The following is a 6,340-nucleotide window of genomic DNA, read 5'->3' as shown; positions in this document are numbered from 1 at the left end:
TCGATGATAGGTTTATTACACTAATCCACCTGCAGTGAATTTGGCTGTCTATACAAAACTGTGGCCAATCCCCCTTCGTAGGCATGTGCCATTTATCAAAGTTGAAGAAGAAGAAGAACAAGAAGAAGAAGGAGGAGGCCCTTGAGCAGGTATCCAGCCGTCTGCAAGCTCAGTAACTCAGTACAAGCGAGCCCAGCGGGAGGTGGCAGACACGTTTTACTTCTACCGCTCCATGTTGCGCGAGCTCGAGAACATCTACAGTGCCAAGATGGTGTCTCCTGGCTTGCTCGGGCAAAAGGCCGAAGATACGATCGAAACGGTCCACCAGGTATGTGGCTCTGCGGAAAGGTTGATTCGCTTTTCTACGAGCACTGAGGCCTTGGTCTTCAAGCCTCTGCTAGAGAACAAGGCCCAACGATTCCTCCCGTTTCAGCCAGGTTGCGAGCTCCAGGGCATGGACCTGGAGTTTGTGTCCAACTGTCAAAGAATTCAGGTAGGAGTACTCAACACGTTTGGCCACACCAAGCAATGCAGTGCTTGTGAAAGTGCTTCGCGGCCACCACCACTGCACCAGAATGGCCACCATCAAACGCGAGGTCCAACCTCGACGTTTCAGTTGAAACTTCTGTCGAAGCACTTCAGCTCTGCGCACAGCCTAGGTCCGTTCTCAACCAGCCTTGAAGACGTCATCCCTTGTGAGGAGTGGTCGAGGGGAGTTACTGGCATATTTCACGATGACTCGTGCTTTGGTGCTCCACAGGACTTTCCGGCGCCACGTCCGGCGAGCGCTCTGGCTGAACTCTATTCCAAGCACATAGATAAAAGTGGTGTAGAGCTGTATTCACTCAATGCGCAGGTAAAACGAGAAAAGATGATTTACCACTGGAAGTTTGGCGAGTTCGGTGGCATGGAAGGACAGTTGACAGAACCTTTTGGTGTAGCAGTCCGTGCGCAGAATCACATCGCGGCTGCCGATACCAACAACCACCGCATCTATATCTTATACCAGGAGAGAATGTTGAATTTCAAGTGTGAGGAGTGCGGGAAGTGTGGTGAATCACTACTCTACCCCTGCCGGGTGGCTTTGGAGCGCTGGTCAGGCGAGCCTGTGCTGATTGGGCGTACGCCGCTGCAGCAAAGCCAGATATGCAATCGCACTGTTAATTCCTGCGCAAGTTCGGTGCACTCTCTCGGCGTGGTCGTGGACTCCAAGGGCCGCGTGGTGGTCGTCGAGCACAAGGTGATGCGAGTCATCTTCATCTTGAGGGGCAACGCACTACAGAAGTTTGGCTGCTCCAAGCATCTCTAATTCCCCAACGGCGTGGTTGTGATTGACCGGCTAAGGAGGCTAATTTCGGAGAAACAGGCCACTGCGTGAAGGCGTTCAACTACGACGGCGTGTCCCTGAAGAAGATTGAGCTCATACTTCAACACGATTGGAATATGAACAGTGGTCGATAAAGCTCAGGCCTTAAACACGAGCACTAACTTCCATATCGCTATTAAAATGCTATTAACGTTAACTGATGATTGATTCCACTATGAAGATTGATAACGTTCTTTAAATTGAACGGCTGCAGCAAAAATATACCGATGTTTTCATCGAACGCTTTTAAAACTTCTATTAAATAACTCGAAACATAAATATTTTCAGGGGCACTTAGCAATGAAACGGAAGAGTAAATACTGCAAACTCTCTTCAAGTTATTCGCTAGTTAACAAAAATTACGAAGTTATGTGATTATTGCCGATGGGTGGCTTGAAGCTCGGGGCAAGGCGATGGTGTAAATTCGTTTTCGAAAAAAAAAAAAAAGGATCTCTGAATCTTTGCAGCGCGAGGAAATGCAGCGGTTTTTTTTTTTTTTTTTTTTTGCACAAACCGAAATAGGGCACATTAGAACTGCGAGAAGGTTTATTCAAATTTCTCCTTATGACATTTGGCTGCGATGATGGCCCCGATTCGCACTGCTTGATACTATGCAGTGTAAAATGGTTTCTTTTGTTCCCTCGTTCTTTTCGTTTTCTTTGCAACAAGCGACGATGCAAAAGAGCGTAGGACATGACTTTACAATATAGTGCAATATAGCACAATATAGCACACTTTTTGGGCCTAATTGTCCCTTCGACATTGATCAAAGTGCCTCGCCTTTCTACACTGAACTTATTGCGCGCCTTGCAAAATCAGTTGCGGTATTGTGTGCAAATTAGCCAGATTTTACTATGCTGCAGGTCTTTAGAAAATAAGTTTTTCTTTGTTTGAAAAACTGATTTGGTATAGTAATTTTCAAGGCTTCTACCTCCTCTTGAGCGCGTATTGCAATTCTCCGAAAACTGCAGTAACGGAAGTTCCGGGTGCGTCGCTAAAACTAAAACACAACAAAAAAGAAAAATAAAAAACTATATGTTGTACTGAGCATGTAATGCAGTACATAAACAAGAATGCATACGCAATAAAATAGTTTGCTGGATTAAAATTGCTTGCAGTAGTGCTTTGAACATTCCGATTGCATCAGTCGCGCCATCTTTAGTACGTTGAATCAAAACGAATAAAAGTGCATTTAAAGCCCGCTTTTCGCTTCTGTGACACAACGAATTAACACAGCGTACCTAATTTTAAAAGATGTGTTTGATTTCTGTACGTGCATTTAATTTTTTTTTTAAATTCACGCCATTAAAATAAGTTACGAATATAATTCCCGGTGGGTGTTCCCCTATAGGTTGCCTAATGCGATGTTTTTTTCTTCCTAAATACAGTAAACCAGCCGCGAACACAGCCAGGAGATGACGGTATGACGATGGTTACACTGTACAATCACCTTCACCTTATGAATTCCTGCCACCACTGAGTGTATGTTACCTTCAGGTTTCGTTTAAAGACGCCTCTTACCAACAATCTTCGCTTAGTTCGCTTTAAACTCTTCTGACGGAATGACGCCACGCCGATATTCAAGTTAGCTTACTCAACGCACCAAAGTTGGCGCTACGGACGCCACCGATGTATTAAGCTGTTTACTTTAAGTTGTTTTAATCCACAATACTAATTTATTATTAGCGCATTTCAGTTTCTGTACGCCGCTTTATGCTCGAACAAAACGTAAGGTTACGTTTTATTTTTTAGTGGTGCAACCTGAACTTCCGTTGCTAGAGTTTTCGGGGAACGGCAGTACGGCTCTTAGGCACTAACTGCTGATATGTTATAAGTGATGAAAATTTAGCCAGTGGTTTGTATCTAATTATGTATGTAATCAGAAATGTTTTTACGATAAATCACTTCTAGGCCAGGGCTACAGTGCTTGTTCCTGTATATTTTTTCTATTTCAAGAACCTCATTCTTAAGAATTTTTTAACGTGTTAGCTGAAGGTTTTTTCTGTTTCCAAGTTTTAGTCAAGTCGATAATTGATTTATTATACTAACCCATTACCTGTATTAAATTTGGCTGTCGCTCTGAATCCTGGCCAATCCCCCTTCACGGGTATATGCCATTTATAAGAAGAAGAAGATTCTTGAGTAGGTATCCAGCCATCTGCAAGCTCTGTAGCTCAGTACCAGTGAGCCCAGCTGGAGGTGGCAGACAAATTTCACTCTTACTGCGCCATGCTGCGTGAGCTTGAGAACAACTACAGTGCCAAGATGGTGTCTATTGGCTTGATCGGGTAGAAGGAACAAGATCCAGGAACAAGATGCGACCGAAAGATCCGCAAGGTGCGTGCCTCTGTGGGAAGGTTGAGTCGTATTTCTAAGAGCCCCGAGGCCTTGTTCTTTAAGCCTCTGCGAGAGAACAAGTTTCAGGATTTCTCTCATCCCCGCCGGTGGTGGGATCCAAGACAAGGGCCTGCAGATTGTTTTTAACGATCAAGCAATCCAGGAAGGAATACCCAACATGTTTGGCTACATCAAGCAAGGAGGGGCTTCTGAAGGAGCTCCGCGGCAACTCCCGATTTCTCGTCCGAATGGTATTGTTCTGAGTCCCGTTGACCGTAGGTCTACACTATTCCGGAATGGCCACAATCTACCACCATGTCCGAAGTCCCTTGTTGAGCCTAACCTTCTGTGGAAGAACTTCAGTTCTGCGAACAGCGCAGGTCCGTTTGCAACCACCTTCGCAAAAGTCAGCCCTTATGAGAAGTGGTCGCGGGGAGGAGCTTACATCTTTCACCATGACTCTGACTTTGGCGCATCCCCAGGACTTTCCGGCACTTGCTCCACCGAGTGATCTGGGTGAGGTCCCGTCCACGTACCAAGCTGGTACAGGCGTTGGATTCTATTCATTCAAGTTGCAGATAAAGTTGCAAAAGGTGATGAACCAGTTTAAGTGTGGCGAGTTTGGTGCAAGGAGGAAGAGTCCACAGAGCCTTCTGGTGTGGCAATGAATTCGCAGAATGACATATTGGTCGGCGATATTGGCTCCACATTAGCAAGCGTAGCAAGAGTGACGGACAGCTACTCTACGCCAACCGGGCGGCTGTGGTGCGCCGGTCAAACGCCATTGCAGTGACTGAGCGTTAGTCGGCGCACCAGATACAAATTTACAACTGGATGGGCAGTTCGAGCGGAAGGTCGAGGCTTTGTTCCTGCAGCTCTCTCGCGGCTTGGCCGTATACGCCAAGGGCCGCGTGGTGGTTGTCGAGTCCAAGGTGTTGCGCGTCGGCATCCTCGGCCTCTGCGGGAACGTATTGCAGAAGTTCGACCGCTCCAAGCACCTACAATTCCCCAACGGTGTAGAGGGGAATGACCGGCAGTTGATACCACGCGCACTACGTGAAGGCGTTCAACTACGATGGAGTGTTCCTGATATAGACTGGATTCTGACTTTAACGCGACAGAAAGATGTCTAATTGTTGATAATGCTCCTGCCCTGAGCACGAACACCTAAGTATTGTCACTATTAATTAAAATGTGAACAATGAAGACTGATTAGTGATTTCATTGTGTACATTGATAACGCTCTTCACTGCTTACTGTAGCTGCAACAAGAATAGGCTGAGTGTTTCAGGGATGATTTTTAAAGAATTCTAAAATGTAGATAGTTCGAAACAAAACAAAATATTTGCAGAAGCACTCAGGTGCAGCGGGATAGTTTTTCGGAAAGACTCTTCGAATTAATAGCTAATTAATAAACTTGACAACGAGATGGTTTACTGCGACGGAATTGTTTACTGTAAAAATATCCTTGGGACGATTATGTACAGAGTAAAAGTTTCGTGCAGAGTAGTTGGTTACACGGGTCTGGTCACTTCCGGCGCTGCAGTGTCCATCACATAAACAAGAGAGATCACAAAAAGGCGTCCACATCGGTGATACGAGCATTACCAACTGGCTATGTATTTCTAGTAAAAAGAAAAAAAAAACATTCCATGACAAAGAAAAAAAAAGGAAGGAAGTGCTAATGTTTCGTCTGCGCAAGAGGAGGCGATAGGAGCACGTTTCTATTGTTTAACTATTGTTTCGTTTTATTGTTCCTTCAATATATTTCTGTGAATTTTTCTACAAGTTTTCCTCATCTTATTGTTCCTCTCCTTTTCTTTTTCACGGAATGTTTCCTTCTTCTTTACACTAGAAATAAATCGTCAGTTCGTAGTGTGTGCATGACTGGTGTGCACATATTTTTGTGATCTGTGTTGTGTATGGAAATTACAATGCATCGCCAGAAGTCACCAGATTATGTAGTCGCTGGTGCGAAATTTTAGCGCAGCAATTTCAGTGTTTTTGCGATATATTGAGCTGAAGAATTTGTATCTATAAATATGTATGCACAATTAGAAAGCATATTTCCTTTTCTTCACCAGCCAGTTGGAATTTCTCACAAGAGAAATATTTTTTTTTTTATATCAGCCACGCATTTGCCTCCAGGGTACGTAATATACATCAATGTATTACGCACAGCTCTGCAGGGAGTTACCGCTATGTACAGTCCCTCCCATCCACCCCACCGTGGTGGCGCAGTGGTTACTGCGCTCGACTACTGTGCCCAAGGACGCAGGATTGAATCCCGGACTCGGCGGCCGCTTTCTGATGGAGGCGAAAAGCAAGGCGCCATTGTGCTGTGCTATGTCAGTGCACGGTAAAGAACTACAGGTGGTCGAAATTTCCGGAGTCCTCCACTACGGCGTCTCTCATAGCCTGAGTCGCTTTAAGACGTTAAACCCCACAAACCAAACCAAACCAAACCAAACCAAGTCCCTCCCATCTTCATCTTAACTCTCGCGCAACGTATGGCGTGGAGACATGCACCCCCCTTGCATTGGAGCTTCAGGCGATACATAACGCTATTATACCCCTGTCACACGGACAGTTTCGATCCTCATTGAACTCGATCTGCATTCAACTCAATGCAGATCG

At 45.3% G+C, this 6,340-nt stretch overlaps 2 pseudogenes; both read left to right on the top strand.

The window, feature by feature from the left end:
* Positions 1-83: 83 nt before the first annotated feature.
* Positions 84-1,461, top strand: LOC146186765 (protein brain tumor-like; annotated as a pseudogene).
* Positions 1,462-2,928: 1,467 nt separating this feature from the next.
* Positions 2,929-4,798, top strand: LOC146186764 (protein brain tumor-like; annotated as a pseudogene).
* Positions 4,799-6,340: the final 1,542 nt, after the last annotated feature.

This window comes from Amblyomma maculatum, chromosome 6, assembly GCF_055883805.1.
Source record: "Amblyomma maculatum isolate TAMU_Amacu chromosome 6, ASM5588380v1, whole genome shotgun sequence".
Lineage (NCBI taxonomy): Eukaryota > Metazoa > Arthropoda > Arachnida > Ixodida > Ixodidae > Amblyomma > Amblyomma maculatum.
Note: the sequence above shows the minus strand (reverse complement) of the source record. Positions and strands in the feature narration are given on the sequence as shown.